Here is an 18,585-nt window from a genome sequence, read left to right as displayed (position 1 = left end):
GAGGCCAACATGCCATGTGACCAGCATTTTCCTTCCCTGATTGGTGAGGCTCTGTCAGTCACTTCCTGTGATCTGGCCACATCAAGTGGCCCTAGATGGTGGCCTCATCTTGGAAGTCGTAAAAATGTCCCAAAAGTGTCTTCATGCATAGACATGCCTTCCTATAGCCCCAGGGGTCGAGTTACCTTACCTGTCCTTGTAACCCCGCCCCTCTTGACCTTTATTGAATGGAAATTTCTAAAGAATCAGAGTGCCCCCAATAAAAGACCAATCCCAAACGTGTTAGCACTCTTACTCCCTCTCACTCCCTCTCCCCCACCCTCTCTTCAGCCTCTCCTGTGACATTCCTCACTCTCCCATTTGGGAAGCTTGAGGCCAAGGGCAGAGGAGCCATCCAAGGCTTGAATTAAAGGTAAATTGTGTGTCTGTGTTTTATTTGGTACCTTAGGAAATTCACTAGAGCGACCCTAGTTTGGCTGCCTATGCTGGCTGGGGACAGTAACTGATTATGAGCTTTTGGCTACCAGAACTGTAAGAGAGTATATCTGTGCTATTTTAAGGACTGATTCTTACCGCAGTTTGTTATAACACCATTAGGAAACAGAGAGAGAAAATGGAAGAACAAGTGAAAGGAAACGCAGAGAAAAATATACTCCTAGAAAAGACATAGCGTAAGGTTACAGAACCAAGGGAAAGAAGAATTTTGCCCTGGTAATAGCAATCAATGTTGCTAAAAACACATCAAGGTCAAACAGAATCTAAAAATATCTTCATAATAAACATATGAGGTATTTTGAGTCAGTAAAATTATTTACATTATCTGTATTGATTTTAGAATACCTTTCCAGTACACTTTGCCAACTACCTTCTGTATATTTTATGTACCTTTGTCACTAAGATTTCCTACAAAGTCCTTTAGAAGCTTCTCCTGGATGACCTTCTCCTTGAGGAGAAAAAGTTGTAAGGATCTCATTGTGGATTTAAGATATCATAGATGATTGAATTTCATGGTGTTAATTTTCAAAACATTTCTGCCATGATTTATGTTCATAATATTTTACTATCTACAGATATATATCAAATTATAGAAAGTGTTAATCTTCATAACTTGGTGAATAAACAGATATGATATTTTGAAAGTATACTTCTTAAGATTATGTACTATCCTCCCGTGACTGTGACAGTTTTTTGAAGAAAAGAAGGAGAAAGAATTACCATTTCACATTCTTTTGGGTATCTAAAGGTCATTATTTCTTCAAATGTTAAAATATCACATCTTAAGCCTTAACTCATCAATGATGTCTACTGAGAGTAAGGCTTTTAAGGGCTAAGTTATGAGACGTGAATTTATGAGTTGCTGAGCTGGTAAAGAGGGCAAGATATAAATTCAGGTTCACTAACATTTGTTGGAGTGGTGAAAATACTGGCTTTAGTGTGAAAAGCTCAGTGTAATTTCTTCTATATAAACTGATAGGCTGCCCTTCCTGTGTTTGTAGTGAGTCAAATCTTTATTGAACCAAATAATACACGTTCAGCTGAGTCTGTTTTAAGGTTTTGTCCAAGTTACAGACCAAGAGAGAATGAACTGTGGGAAGATTAAAATATGTAAAAGATTCCAATATTTCTGTTTCTTTCATGAAAAAGATATGTTAAAATATGGAATGATTATAATTTTTATAAAAATGCATATCCATACTAAGATACGTTTCATTATCCTATAAAGTCTTTCCATTTAAATTGCACATTTCAGTGGTTTTCAGTATATGCAGAGTTGTACAATCATCAGTAAGTTTAGAATGTTATAATCATTCTGAACAAGAAATCTCATTCCTGTTAAAAGTCACCCTTTTTACTCACATTTTTCCTGTTCATGAAATCTTCTGTCTGTACTTCTGGATATTTCATATAAATGGAATCATAGAATGTGTGATCTGTAATGACCTGCGTTTTCATTTAGCATAAGATTTTTAAGAAGCATCCACATTGTGGCATGCAGTAAAATTTCATTCCTTTTTATTATTGAATAATATTCTATTACGTGGTGACTATATTTTGTGTTCATCTGTTCGTGGACATTGGATGGTTCCAGACTTTTGACTGTTATAAAATACTGCTTCCATGAAGAGTTGTATTCACATTTTCGTGAAGACATATTTTTATTTCTGTTGGATATCTAATGAGGAGTGGAAGTGCTAGGTCATGGGGTTATTCTATATTTTACATTTTAAGAAACAGCAAAACTCTCTTCTAATGTGGCTACATAAAAGGAAGGCACTTCTGATATTCTAAAAATAATTCTGCAGTGTACAAGATAAGTCAGCAGAGTTTAGTGGAAATTAAACAGAGAATGTGAAGAATCTGGATCTAGTCCCAGCTCTGCCACTAATTAGCTGTTTGACCTTAAGCAATTCATTTACATTCTTCTGAGTCAAAGTTTCTTAATTTGTAAAATAAGTGTGTGTTTCTTCAAACAAGCACAACTCTTGAATATAACTATAGCTACTTTACTTTTGGTTTCTCATTGTTTCCTTAAAACTGCTAGAAGGCATAATTTTTTCCTTCCCCCTGAATAAAACTCTTCAATATTACCCAGGACATCTCAGACTATTAGGTTTTATAATGTAGTCACATTACAAAGTCTTCTGGTCACTATAAGCCACAGAACAAACTTAATTTAGTAACAACATTGTGCATTTTGTGGAGTAACCAAAACTCTGAATCTCATGTACATGGGAGGCTTCTCCCAGGCTGATCAGGAGTGTTATTGTTACTGTTCTCTCAAGGGCTGGAGTGTCAAGAAGAATGAGAGGAGCGAGGAGCATGATCATTCCTTTTTGTGGTGGGCTGAAAAGATGATCAGGCTTGGATACTTTCTGCAGTTGGCAGAGTTTTGAAGCTAGTATTTTCTCCTGGTAATTAGTGATATATTAGATTACTATTCTTGTCTAGTTTGCTAGATGGTTGTAACACAGTATTACAAAATGGATGGGCTCAACAGAAATGTGTTCTCTCATGGCTCTGGAGGCTGGACATCTGAGACCAAGTTGGTTCCTTCTCAGCCCTGAGGAGGAGGATTTGGTTCAGGCTTTTCTTCAAGGTTCTGGTAGCTTATGGCAGACATTGGCATTTTTATTTCTTGGCTTGTAGACATATCACCTTAACCTCTGCCTGTGAATATCTTCATCTTCATCTGGCATTCACTTGGCATGTGTTGCTGTATCCAAAATTTCTCTTTTTTAAGGATACTAGTCATATTGGATTATAGCACTTATGCATTCATTTTATTTTGCTTGTATCTGTAGAGACAGTGTTTCTAAATAAAATCCCGTTCCGAGGTACTGGGGATAGGATTAGGACTCCATCATATTGTTTTCAAGATGGGGGGACACATTTCAACCCCTTAAAATCCAAAATAGGTGTCTCTTTATTGGTATACAACTATTCATTAATATTAGTGACCTTTTGCTATGGGACTTCTTTGTGGCTTCCAAGAGACAATTCATCCCAATGACTTTGGTTTGGGACACACAGATTGCTTTGAACATCAGTTGGAGCAGATGTGGCAGCCCTGAGTTGAAGCTCTATAAGGTATGTGTGTTTCATCTCACCCTCCAAGATTCTGCTTTCTGCCATGAGAACAGTGTATTCTTAGTATTTCTTTTTTTCCAGTCTGGATTCTGGAATGATAAGACACACAGATGAAAAACCTTTTGTATCTTGGTGCAGTGGTGCAAATCTGTAACTCCAGCAGATTGAGGGGCTGAGGCAGGAGGATCCTATGTCCTAAATTCAAAGCCAGCCTCAGCAACTTAGCAAGACCCTATCTTAAATAAATAAATTAATCAATAAATTAATAAATAAATAAGCAAGCTGTGGATGTGGCTTGGTGTTTCAGTGTCCCTGGGTTCAGTAACTGGCACCACAAAAAAAAAAAAAAAGAAAAAGAAAAAGAAAAGAAAAAACCTTTGAGGTTTTAGAGTCCAGTCATTATGTAAGAACAAGAAATATGTTTTCTTATTATAAACCATTGAGATCTGGGTGCCATTTGTTGCCACATCAGATGTGACTCATAGATTTTGCTCTTGGAGATAACCTCTTAATTAGGACCTGTCACATGTGCCTGCTGATTTAAGTAATGCATCTCTGGTTTGGTTTTGTCCTATTTATACGACAATATCGCTAGTCTCTACTCCAGGTTCAGTCATTGCATCAGGCAGTCATCTTTGATGGGCAGATTCAAAGATGATGGAAATATCACCCTACACTGGCAAATGTCATTTTCTGGCCTACCCTTGGTTCACAGAAAATGCCTACACATTCTTTGCCAGGATAAAAACGGAATGGGCAGTTGTTTCAAAGTAGTCACTTCCTTCCTTTTCCATCCATCCATTACCTGCTGGCCAGCTCAGACCTGGCTCTTTGTTTTTCTGGCAAGAATGAAGCACTAGACCACTAGGTGTCTCCAAACCTTAGGATATGCATACTAAGTGCTGCAAATTTTTGCATGTGCTGTCTAGCAAGTTTGTGGCAGTCATGCAATTATGCTGCTCAAATCTTCAAGATCACCTACTGTGAGGAGAATAGTTGACTGACAGCCCCATCTGCTGCCTTTTTTATTACAATGTTTACATCAAGCCTCCACTTACTCATTCCCAGGCAAGGGTGTGTACTAGTGCTAGTTCATTCTTACCTGACAGGGAATTCCTGTAATTAGGGTTGCCAGATAAAATGCAGGGAACCCAATTACATTTGAATTTCAGATTAGCCATTAGTATTTTTTTGTGAAAATATGCATACAATATTTGGAGAAATTTACACTAAACATTATCTATTGATTTGAAATTCAAATTTAACTGGGCATCCTACATTTTTATTTGCTAATTCTATAAGAATAGTCCCAGCATCCTGGCTGAAAATTACTTGGAAGTGAATTATAGAATAAAGTTCTTCCTGTCTAATTTTTCTTTACCTCTTCCCTGTCACAAGCATCAGAATTGCACAATGGTTTCAACATCTGCCTTGCCTATTCTTACTTCTTCCCCTTGTCCTTGACAAGCTTTTTTCCCCTAAAAGTTCTTCTACCTCTAATCCCATGTGGCATCTGCTTCTCAGAAAACCTGAACTGACACACAGTCCTTTAGAATATGATGAACTTTATATTTTCAGCTCTACTGAAAATTCTATCTTAATGTTATCTGGTTATTGGACTAAATGATTGCTAAATTCTTTTCAGCTATATTTTATAATTCTGAGTTTCTTCTTCTTAGATAGAAAGAGATCATTTAAAAATAATATTAATTTTACAATATGAAAATCTTAATTTGCTCAGGTCAGATTTTCCATAACGCTAGACCTCCTCTAATATTCAGTGAAAATTAGCTGGAGCAAAATACAGTAACTGGTAGTAAAACGAAGCGATGAGTCAGGTCACCTTTCGTCTGTATCATAAGAGCTGTAACCTACAGACTATACTCCAGCTATTTTGCCTCCAACTATGAAAGCTGATGTGGTAGAAGTAGATCAGATAACATGTTTCTGCTATGTTGGATAGCTGCAGTCTTCAAGCCTGAATATCATCAATCTGCTAATCAAGCTACATGAAGAACTTGTTCTCCAAACATAGGACTCAAAATCTCTACTACTCAAAGGCTGTGTTTCTCTCCTGGAACCTGCATCCTGTCTTCCTGATACAAATTCTATGGGCTGTATTGAGCAATAGGCTGGGACAAACACACTTGTTGCTTTTTCAGTTTGTGTGGATTTTCTCCAGTAAAGTCTATTTAGTAAACAGAATGTATTCTGTCTGGACATTGTCTGTGTGTTATTGAAATATGTAGGGCATTCACTTGGCAAGCATCATGGAATGCTAGAAATAAAGCTAGTGACTAGGAATCAAAGTGTACTTGAGAAAGGGTCATGTATGGTCTGCCTCAAATTGTATTATGTTTCTATGATGTGAAATGGTGTTCCCATTTCATGGTTCAGTTACATGGGAACCAAGAAGAAGCAGCACTGTAAACCCCATAAACCAACCTATATTTAAAGAAATAATGTCAATAAAAATAAGTTAATAAGTAGAACCACCACCTGGGATTGCTTTATAAGTGCTGTTATTTTAGGAAAACTGATGAAAATGATTTTGTCCCCAATCTACTTAAATCAGATTGACTGACTAGTGTATAAGGTAAAATACACACACACACACACACACACACCTCCAACCTAAAGGTGGAGATAAATGGACCACAAAAGTATGTCCCATGTCATATTAGGGTTCTAAAGCAGTTGGAACAATGGGGTAACCCCAATACACTATATTTTGTGGCTCCATTGTCAGGCACTGAAAGGGTATGTCAGACCTTCCTGCCTCCCTCTCTTTCCCCCACCCAGATCTCTTTCACTAGGCCAAGGCCTCTAGTCTTCTGCTGCTTGAATATTAGATAGGAACCTTTTCCAGCCTTCTCCTTCTCCTGAGAATCATCTTTAACTAGACAGAATAACTCACACAGAAATGCTGGAGAGGTAAAGGCCTCCCTTGGGAGCAGCTCATAGCCAGTGCTAATAGGGACCTCTAACAGGTCAGCCCTGTTATCCCAAGTTGTCATTCATTCTCAAGTGCCAGATTAGGTCAGGCTAAGCTTAGACCTCACCTCACCCCCCTTCTTTGCCTGGCTTCTCCCTCAGTTGAAGCCTGTTCCCTACTTCTCTCCTAGATTCCACTGAGGGAAACCTTTCCATAAATCATTTGCTCAAGAATCCTCATATAAATATCTTCTTCTAGAGAAATGGATCTGAGGCAGAGGGGCTTATGCTTTCATGGCAAATAAATGATAATACATAGTAAAGGCCCAGAGGTCAATGATTGGTCAAGTCATACTGCTGCTAGATCCCAGGCTACATTCTCACGATGAATGAGGTTGATATTTCCCCAATCATGAATCTTTAACATCTCTATTGTCAAGAACCCAAGCTCTGATGAAATTGGATGTCTGACAAGCCCTGCTAAATTCCTCTGTGCTGCTCCAGAACTTAATTTAATAGAGGATCACATAACTGGTATTGCTGCTGGGTCTGTGATTTCTTTTCTAAAAAATACTAAAGCAAAAAGTTTGATGAGAATCATGTCCTATGTATCCTTGTTTAATCAGCAAAAGATATTTCCTTTGGCCACTAAAGAAGGGATAACAAATGGAAGAAAGCAACTATGAGAACTTTCAAACTCTTTGCATTCACATTCTTTGAGAGTACACAGAAAGTTTTGTAGATTAAATTATTCATATTTCTATCACTCTCAATAGCTTAAGCTTATTAATGTAAAGCCTTTCTTTTTTTTCTTTTTGGCTATGCATTATCAGTTTGTCACATGCTTCTTGGGAAATAATATTCAGGTGCTATTACTCTCAGTAAACAAATGAGAAAATTGAAGTGGAATTTAAATCATGACTTCATGATTTCCCTGGAGTGGAAAGCATGGGTCTAGATATAGAAGTATAACTTTGGAGTTATAGTAATTGCACCCTGTAATTTTAGTTTGAGCTTCACTAATTAGAATTTGTGGACTTGTGTATGGTAGAGATATTTTAATAAGCTTTGTCAAAACTTTACTTCTCCTGTTTCTCCTAAATAGTCCCACAAACCTCTTAGGCCTTTGTCATTAGCTGTTGGTTTATCAATGAGAAAGGAAAGAAGAAAAAGAGCTATGATTAGAAATAGATGTCACCTTGGGATGGGAAAGGGAGGGCCATCTCTACACTATGAAGAAAAATTTAGAGTTAACAATGCTTTTTAAGGTATATTTGATTGTTATGTAAGTCACAGTCATACTACATTGGTGATGACTATGTAATCCTGTTTTATTTTATAATATTTCTTTCACTGTAAGAGGAAGATGCCATCTTACAGTTACAGTGACCCTGTGTGGCAGGTACAGGATTTCCCCTTATGTTACATACTCTGGTCAACCACTTACTTTGTTACTGGGAACTGATTATATTTCTAATAATAATAGTATATTCCTGAGTGGTTTAGCACCCCTTTACTTTTTTCCTTTATTTTATTTTCAAATATTAAGAAATGAGTTTTTTTGAGTACCCAGAATATTATATCCTCACTGGTAATTACATTCCGATAAGCAGAAGAAAGGAAACTAGTATTTCTTGAACAACTCTTTTGGTTAGTCCCCAAATTAGATACATTTATTTCATTTTTTTTTCAAATTACAAACACATCTGTACAAAAATTTGGCAAATATAGACACATTTGAAAAAAAGTCCACCATAGCCCTAATGGTCTGTGTAGTCATTTCATAATTTAAATAGTTTGGCTTTCATTTTTAAAAATTTAATTCTGTTCTAATTACAACAGTAATGCATATTCCAATCTTGTTTGCAAAATTTTTATGTTTAAATTACTATATAATTACTGATTTTTTTTTCTGCTTGATCTATCACTGTAACTAACATATTTTAGAGGTTGCTTTTATAAATGAATTATATCTAATATATTTGGGGATGGTTGCTCACTGTTTTAACTGAAAAATCAGATCTATTTGTACCATCTGTAGTAATTGAAGAATTTGAAGCTATTTCCATTAGATCATTTGGTACTAGTTACTTTACTCCCCCCACCCCTTCTCTGGTCATTTTTCTTTCTTTCTTTCTTTTTTTTTCCTTCTCTTGGTTTGGATTAATTGATTTTTTAAATTATATTTTCTCTCTAATTTGTATAAAAATATACTCATGGTTTTTTGTATTTTAAATATTACTGAAATGATTTACATATAGATATTTTACTTAATAATATATAGATTTAGTCAGTATTTTAATACCTTCATGAATAATTTTATTCACCAACTCTTTTTCATGCTGTGATGTTATTTTTCAGAATTTTGCTATAATTTGGCTGTATGTCCCTAATTAGACATTATTTTCACATTCATTCAGTGTTATAAACCTTCATATTTAACATTTTCTTTCTTGATTAATTCCTTCTTGCACTAAGACATTTCACCTGGTATCATTTTCCTTCTCCATGAAATATACCCTTTATAAGGCTGTTGGTAGTAAGGTCTCTCAGATTTTATTCTTCTGAATATACTTAATTTTGCTCTTATTTTTGAAGGACAGTTCTTAGCGGTGTAGAGTTTTAGGTGATAATGCATTCTCTTTGCTCATTGAAGACATTATCTTATTATACTATTTCCAAAAGTCACTTGACAATGTATTTGTCATTCCTTTACTTGTTTTAGGATTAATCTCTTTTGTATTGCTGCATTTGAATTCTTCCTTTGGTTTTGGGCCATCTCACTATTGTATCTTGTTGTAGACTTTTAGGGCTTATTGAGCCTCCTGAATATATGAATGACATTATTAATCTTGTCTAGAAAACTTCTAGCCTTTGTTATCTTCTGTTATTGACTGTTTCCCATACCCTTAGCTCTCTCCTTCAGAACTCTGATTAGCTTACATGTTTTTCTCTCTATAGACTTGAACTTCATTGACCTCTTGTACAATAACCCTTATTTCTTGGCTGTATCTGTCTTCTAGCTTGCCAACGCTATTCTAAGTTTTCTGATTCAACAGTTATTTTAATTTATAGTGTTAATTATAATTATTTATGTAATTATTTTTTGGGATAAACCTGATAGGAGTTTTTTTTTGTTGTTGCTGTTTTTTATTTGCAGCACTTCAGGTTTTTTTGGTTAGTTTCAAATTCAATAGGTGTAATAATTAGTTCTAAAATACTGCTCTCCTCTGTGAAATCCTGATCATGAAACTTATTTCCTACTATTTAAAATTAATGTGAGATTGTGAATTCATGATTCTTAGACCATCATTTTTTTTTGGAATACATTTAGTACAGAGTCTAAGGTGAGTTCATTCAGCAAGAATATGAATTTGCTTCTGCTAGGCTCCTAGAGGGCAATATCAACCTAAGATGAATTTAGAATATATTTTCCTCAGGATTTCATAGGACATATAATTGATTCTAGTCACTCCTTCTTGAACGAAAGTTTCTCTTTATAAATTCTCAGGGAAACATCTCCCTTTTTTTTCCCCTCTACTTATAGCCCAGGCTAAGAAAAGAGAGGGTATTCCTGTGCCCTCCCTTCCCAGAAGATAAATATAATTGTTCCTTGGTTTTCCATTTATCTGAAACTTCAGATCACCTGGGTTTTATGCACTTGTCTCAATATTTCAGATGAAGGCTTTCATTCCTTTACCTCCAACCTCCAGGTAGACATTAAGAACAAGTACCTAAGCCTGACACAGATCAGCAAAATAGTACTTAGACTATTTATACTATTTAGTATAATACAGGATGCTTTGTACCCAGTTTGTTTGTTTGTTTGTTTGTTTGTTTATTTTTACTTTTTTTGGCACCTCGATTCCCTGCCCTTCTATATCTTTGCTCTTCCCAAGCAAGTATCTAAACTATAGGGACTGCATCATCTGAGCTCTTGAATACTAGCTTCTGCTTGAGTTCAGACAATGGAGCAGCAGATTGGGTAGCAAGATGTCTTCTCTGCTTATTCTTTGCCCATCTGCAGCTCAGGAAATGCTGCTGCATTTTATGTTTAAAACACCAGTTGGGTGGCACGTCTTCTGCAGTCCTGAGCTATTTTTAGTCTTCATTATATCATCACCTCTTTTTGCTCCTTTAAATCCAGGAAGGAAAATAGTGTATCACTTGTTATTTTATGGATTCTTCATAGCCCTTGATGATTCCCTAAATTCTGCTCAACTTCATCAAATCCTCTCCTGCTTAGGAATTTCATCTATTTCCAGGTTTGTTTGTGTTGTTTTGTTTTCATTTATAATTGAAGGAAGAGAGACTTAGAAAAACAAAGTACAATTAAAGGAGAGAAAAATTTTTGCAATCTGACTATATTGGAATGCACATTTCTCAGAATGATTTCAGGCTGGACATGGCCAAGTGGAAATCTGCATGTAACTTGGGAAACAAAGAGAAGAAATACCTATTACTGTCTGAAGTTCAAGGAGGAATAGTGAGGTAGTATAGCATGGCAGGTCACAGATTGTCCTCTCTAATATCAGGATTTGCTAATATTTGTCTTCTTTTTATTTTCTATTCTTTTTTTCTGACTGCTGACTCTTTGGACAAATAATGGCTCCAGATCTACTACCAGATAGTTTTCCTGAAAACTCACAGTCAATACACAAGCAAACATTTCAATTTTCGTTGTGATGGAAGCTGGGATAAAAGGCAATGAGGAGAACAAGGCCCAGCTAGCACAGCCTTCCAGCAGGGGCCAGGATGTATATCACTGAGGCCACTGTATAGCCTTTAGCCCATGTCAAGACTTTCCTGACTATAGAAACATGAGTAGCTCCAAACTAAACCAATAGAGGAAATAATCGAATCTTGAAAAACAATGCACAATTCCTGTTCAAATTACTGTTCTAGGGGTTTTTCAAATGCAACATGTAGAAATGGGTACAAGTAGGTACTATTTTTAATAATAGTAATTTTTGTAAAAATAGTAATTTTTAGTAATTTAATAATAGTAAATTTTGTAAATTGATGACTTGGTGATGGGAAGAATCTAGAAAGATAGCCAGGCTACTGCTGCTGGAATCTAGAAAGGCCCTGAGAAAAACATCTGAGCCCGTAGAACAGCAGTCTGTGTTGTGAACTGGCAGGAAAATTGGCCAAAATGTTGCCTATTGTTATTTGGAAAATAGAAGCTAGTAGACACTGTTGGCTCTGTTGAAGTAGACTTTCAGAGAGAAGGTTGAAAACACCAATTGGCTTTTTAAAGTATCTATCTGATAAGATATGGAAAGAAAGAAATGATTTAAAGAGAGAGTAAAGTTTTCAAATATTTTGGGTAAAATAATGGGTACCAATATTTAGGGGGATGTAGAAACTATAATCATTTCTTATCCCCATTCTCCTTAGCTGGTATAATCTAATCAAAATGATATGAGACCAAGGTATGTTTCTTAATTCTTTTTAAAAACACTTCTGAAAGATGTAAGGTGGTGTCAACTAAACACTTTCATAAAGGAGAGAAATGTCAAAACACCCTGCTCATGTGATCCCCAAATATGGAAAGATCACTTATACCCTCCAGTCCCAGTCAGCTATTTGATACAAGTCCAGGTAATGGAAGTAATCTTATGCGGTACTAGTAGGCTAGCTACCTAAATATCCAGCACTACACTTTTGTGGGGTTTGCTATTCAGTACTAGACAACTAATGCAAGCTAATCTTCACAATTATTTGTAACCAGAAGAATGATTTAAACCAGATCATATAAACTTTTAGAACAGTAAAATTAATCTAACCCCAAAACTCCACTTTAGAACTAGAAGGACACCCTTCTTTTTTTCTTAGGGTGAGTCTTCCTGGAATGACCTTGTTTCCCTAACCATTCACAGTGTCAATGCCAGTCCTTTTTCCTCAGCATTGCAGCATGAACCCATCTTAAGAGTAGGAGATTCCCAATCACTACCAGAAGGCCTGTTCCTGGTTAAATGATAATGCTACTTGTGAAGTATGTCCAAGTGATGATATGTCCAAATCTGGAAGAAGCATTTTTAACCCAAAGTGTATACTCATATTTTCTCCCTTCGTTTCCAACACTGTCCTTATCACTGATGTGAGAATACCCAGAAACTGGCCTCCTGTTTTGTTACTAGATTTCTGATTTAGGCGAAGTTGTCTTACTGGAGTCAAGGTGACCTTGTTCTATAAGACGCTACTGCATAACAAATTTGCTGGCCATGTGCAAACTTGGAATCATACTTTACTGTCAGACTGCCATCTTGGAAATCCTCCCTGCACAGTGATGCCAATTATGGTATTATCATTGCCATTGCATTAAAACTGATGGTTTCTGTTGGAGACAGACAGTTATCCTGTTTCATGTCATCTCTAACCACAGCTGTGATGATGACATTCTTGATTTAGCAATGCTCTATCATGCTGCAGAAGTGTGTGTGTGTGTGTGTGTGTGTGTGTGTGTATTACTTCCAGTATTAAACTGTTAAAATTTTAGTTATTGTATTTCACTAAAACATGCTATTTGCAATTTATATATCACAGTTACTGGCTTACCTTCCCAAACAAAACCATTGTTTGTGAATCAGGTCTAGAGTGACAGGTAGCTATTTTAGTCAACTTTTTTTTGCTGCTGTGACTAAAGGACTTGTCCAGAACAACTTTGCAGGAAGAAAAGTTTATTTAAGGCTCACAGTTTCAGAGATTTTAGTTCATAGAAGGCTGGCTCCATTTCTTGGGGCTTGAGGCCAGGCTAAACATCATGGTGGGAGAATGTGACAGAGGGAAAGCAGCTCACATCATGATCAGAAAGCAGAGAGAGAGAGAAATCTTTAATTGCCAGATACAAATATATACACCAAATCCATGCCCTAATTTCTACCTCCTCCAGCCACACCTTACCACTTCTGTTACCACTCAGGTAATCCCTATCAAGGGATTAAGTCATTGATTCCATTAACACTCTTACAACCCAATAATTTCTCCTCTGAACTTTCTTGCAATGTCTTACATATGAGGTTTTGGGGGTCACTTCACATCCAAACCACAATCGTAGCTGTCCAATTTTAGTTGAAGGCTGTCTCTGGAACCAGCTCCTATATATGTGGCACTGGGCAAGTCTAGATTCCTCCTACCACATGGTAAGTCACTGCTTATGTGCTCAGAGTATGTACTCTAATGCTGAATGTATGCTGTGCCATTTCAATACAGCCTATATAATTAAATAATATTGAACTTTAAAAAGGAAGATATGGGGACTTTTTTTTCTCTACAAGTAGGATGTTTTTCTCTAGGAAATTTTGCTCTTTCTAAACAATGACTTAACTCTGTATCTAGGAAGAATAGAAGTGATGTGGTCAGTGTGAAGGAAATAAAAAGTGACAAAAATTATTTCTAGCAGATGGGCTGTCAGTACCAAAATTGATTCATTATTTTACAAGACCTAGATAGAGCGTCAAGCCTACTTTAATGTTTTATGCTTTATATAGGATTAAGATTTTCTATCAGTGTCCAAAGTACAGGTGAAAGAGATTCTTAAAGGATATTTTAAAGATTGAAAAGAAGCTGTAAGGATTTGCTGTCATAAAACCTAGAGGGGACTACTCTGTTTCTGAACTGTCAATCTCATATCCTTTAAAACATTTTGGCAGCCATTTCCTTCAGACTTGTCAAATGTGTCATTGATAATAGGTTTGCATCATAGAGGGGAAAGAGGATATTAAGAACTTAATTCTCAACACTTGTCAGTTAGGGTGTCACCAATAGTTTAATGCAAGAGCTCCTCTAATTTCTCTATACATGTAATCTAAGGTATTGCAAAGCCACAGAGTATGTGAAGGGGAAAGGGAATAGATATTTATTGAAGGTCTATTATGTACTTGGTATTTTCATATTTCAAATTCTTCACAACCCAATGGAACCAACTTCATTATCCTCCAGTTTCATAATAGAGGATTGAGACCCAAAAAGGTCAAATAAATTTTCAAAGGTCCCATACCTTCTAGTGTTTCCTAGGATTGGTGTTCTAGTCAAACAAATTCTAGAGGCTGTGATTTTTTTCATTGAATCATGCTGCTTAGTATATATTTGGGGATGTGTGTAATAATGGGTCATGAGTGTACTCACAAATATAGTATTCCTCTTTATGGACCATATAACAAGTATATTAATACAGATTATCAGATAATGGAGTGATAGCCAAATCCCTAAAATATGATAGTATGTTATCAAATACTAAATACTATAATAGTTGCAATCATGAGTGAGACTGAAGCTGCCAGCAAGACTATCATTTTATACCCGATAGAAAATTATTTTTTAAAAATGTGATGTGTTTATTGTAAAGCCCCTGGGCATATGTACAAGAACACAAACAGCATTTACATATCTATTATCTATTAACCAACACTGCATTTGCCAGGCTTTTGATACAATTAAGCAAATGCTTGACTGAACAGATGGGTCTTATAAGGATCCCTAAGGGCATGTCTACATTAACTATGCCAAGGGGGGTTAATGCACCCATTTGGCATCTGTGTGCCTTTTCCCAGCAGCATATACACTACTGCTCTGCATGGTTGCAAATGGGCCCATTTTTGTCCCCGAGGACTAAACGTAAATGAATTGTGTTATTTCCAGTTTGTTTCATTTTTGTCTTTTATTTGAAACCTTTCTCTAATAATAGTAGATTACATTCTGTGATAGTTTCTTATCTTCATTTACTTGAAACTGGCCTATGCTCATTTTGTTTACTTGTGGCATCAAGAAAATAGAACCTGTTTCTTAGGCAGAACACACAGTCTTTTCATTTTATGCCTTAGTTTGTATAGTTTCTAAAGCTAGGGAATAATAGCTAGAGAAGGAAAATAAAAACAAACCCATCTCTTAATAATAAAGAATTTAGCATTATGATACATGTCAAAAGAAGTATATGTTTTCTACCAGACAGTTCTATGACCTCTGGAATGAAGGGAGAATCCCAGGTATACTCGTGAGTATTGCAGACTCCCTTTGCTGTCTGTTGGATAGATCTCTCTCTCTCTCTCTTGGAAATGAACATTTGACATGTCTAAACATTTTTGTCTTGGCCCCGTCTTTAGGACTTCCTTCAAATTCTCAAAAGGAGTTTAATTCTGGACCTGGTCTATGGATAATGGATGTTTTGGCAGAGTGTATGCCACTGAGATAAAGCTGCACTGTGAAACAAAATGTATATGGTATGAGTATTAATATGCTACGCGGCATGGACTTTATTCTTTGCATTTTGCATTAGTCTATTGCTGTGTCAGAAGCGCTTGGCAAAAGGGGTTCCATCCCCTCATTATCTGTGTGAGTGCATTGCATGGTGCAGTCCATTATGTAGCAGTATACATTTTTAAAAAAGAAAAGAAGCTCAACATCCTTTCAGCCATATAAGGCAAGCAAATATATGCAATGAATGGAATTATTTAATAGTCTTGTCAAGTCAGGCATCAGGAATGGAAATTAGCTTACTTTTCTCTTTAAAAAGAACTCTTTTAGCACTGTGTTATCAAAATGTATGTTTGACTTACTGAGAAGGAGATAAGCTTACAATAGACAAATCCCTCCTAACTTTTCTTCCCAGAGCTTATGCATTCATTGCCTTTAGTGAGTAAAAAGAAAATGAAGAAAAGGAGTGAGGGAAAAAAATAAAAGGTTTCAGGGGCACTTATGTGTAAATATGACTCTGAGGGTTTGCTGGACTACAGTGTCTGCTTTATTAGTATTCAGGATAGTAACAGTGTAGTGAGTGACCATAATGTGTATTTCCTTTGAAAAGTATATCAAAAAATATAGCATGCTTATTGAAAATTTTTCTGATTGTTGCCAATTTAAGGAACAAGATTAATGCAAATGTTTTCATTGTTTCTACTTATTGCCCACATTAGATGATTTTTTTTGTTGTGTAAGTATTTTTAGGTTAAGCAGTTGGAATTGCTGTTCCAGAATGAAAAGAAACTAACATTATTATTGCTATTATTCTATTATAGCACAGTTATTTGAAAAATCTGAGACTTCTATAGTTTTGGATTCAAATAACTAGTTAGTTGTTGTGCTAAAATTGCTTATTAAAATAGTTTATTTTTGCCCAGTACAATGCTATTCTAAGTCCTAGATTAATTCTGATTTTTATATTTTTAGTTAATATACAGAATTAATATGTGTAACAAAATAAATGTGTACTCATATGAACACTCATAAATATAACAACTAGAAAAATGTAGGCAAGCATTGTATATCTCCCTATCACAATATATATATAAAACAAATTAAAGCATGTACCATCTCTCTTCAGTTTTCACTCTTTCATCAATTTCACAATTTCATCTATAACCTTCCAGACTTCTGTGTGTTCTTTTGTGTGTGTGTGTGTGTGTGTATATGTTAGAGAAAGAGGTTTTTAAAAAATGATATCATACATTAATTGCCATTTTGCATTTTGCTTTTTTATCTAACTGTATATCATAGAATCAATGTCATGATATGTGCACATGTGTGAATTTATTTTGAAGTAAATATTGTCCTGTTCATTTCTGTTTATATTTCTTTGTCCACTTTGCTAAGTATTTCATGGGATAAAATTCTTAGAAGAGACATAATACCTATGTTACTAGATTAGACAGCATCACTTTTGAGTTCTTTGGCTTGAAGCAGACCTATGAACTCTTCTTGAAAACTAAGTGAAATCTAACAAAAAATGGTAGGAGGATGGGTCTTGTTTTGTGGAAATTAAAAATATTGACCTTATAGAAGAAGAGAGTAGAGCAGTGGTGATTACAGACTAGAAGGGTAAGGGAGAGGAGGGCAGATAGAGTTTGGATAATAGGAACAAATTGCAGTTAGTTAGCAGAAATTTGTTCTAGTGTTCTATAGCACAGTAGCGTTAGCCATAGTCTAAGATAATTTATGATCTTTTCTAAATAACTAGAAGTGTTCAAAGGCTCCTAACACAAAAATAATAATGTCAGAAGAGGCAGAAATTTAATTACCATAATCTAATCATTACACATCAAATAATTATACTCTATTCCCAAAATGTGTATAAATATTATGTCAATTAAAAATCAAACTTAAAAATTTAAGACCCGTTCACAAAATACTTAAAATCAAACTAGCATCTTTTAAGAAGTCCCACTGGATTCTCTGGATGCTACAGCCAGACCTTCATGAAAATGTATCTATGGAGCTTCAGTAGCTAGTCCAGGCAGAGCTGTCAATGCAAATGTCCAGCACATAAGGGCACTGTGGCCTAGAGCTTGCAGGAGAGCAGAGGCTTTCAGTTATCTGACCCTCCTTCTGCCCTGAAAATACATCAGTGTCAGTCATGGCCTGAAGGTGAAGACAGAGCCTCCCTGCACTCAGTTCAGCAAAGCGCACCCAACAGAATACCAACTTGCCTTGCAGGGATCCCATTGAGGATTTGCATTTGCTGTCTTCTGCTGTTTTCCTTGATTTCTAATTTATACAATTTCATATTTAATGAATTCTTGACAAAGATGACACCATACAAAGACAAAGCTACATATTTTCCTTTTAGTTTTTATGTTATTATAAATGAATAATATGACATAGTACATAAACTAGATCTTTTTTTCCTTGCTTTTTGGTTCCATGGGCAACAAGGACCTAAAGCATGACCCAGAGAACAAAATTAGCCACATATTCTAACCTGCCGTGTTTTTCTAGATCAGCTCAATAATAGTTTACTTCTTCTGTTTGAATTATCACAAAAAGGTGATTTCTTTTGTCAAGATAAAGTACTTCCCGTGAATTACTAGCACATACCATCTAGTAATAAGAACCAATCACAGTGCCATGGATAAATAGACATAGGATATATATATATAAAATCAGGGGGAGACTCCTGGCAGGATTAGACCAGTTTGTCAAAAACAAAACAAAACCTAGACCCAGTCCTGTAGTGTTAAACTGATGGTCAGCAACAGGACTGCATTTTTTAAAAAAATTATCTACACACACACATACACACTCAATACACACACGGAAAGAGACACAGAAAAGGACTGAGGCACAGAG

General features: G+C 35.7%; 1 long non-coding RNA gene across 1 annotated transcript in view; it reads left to right on the top strand.

Annotated features, from left to right (window-relative positions):
* The first annotated feature begins 312 nt into the window (after positions 1 to 312).
* Positions 313 to 18,585, top strand: part of LOC125618634 — a 29,458-nt gene continuing 11,185 nt past the window's right edge. The window contains exons 1-2 of the long non-coding RNA XR_007349944.1: positions 313 to 412; positions 15,627 to 15,743. This is a non-coding gene — a long non-coding RNA (uncharacterized LOC125618634). The remainder of the gene's footprint in view (positions 413 to 15,626; positions 15,744 to 18,585) is intronic.

This window comes from Marmota marmota, unplaced genomic scaffold, assembly GCF_001458135.2.
Source record: "Marmota marmota marmota unplaced genomic scaffold, marMar, whole genome shotgun sequence".
In the NCBI taxonomy this organism is placed as follows: domain Eukaryota; kingdom Metazoa; phylum Chordata; class Mammalia; order Rodentia; family Sciuridae; genus Marmota; species Marmota marmota.
Note: the sequence above shows the minus strand (reverse complement) of the source record. Positions and strands in the feature narration are given on the sequence as shown.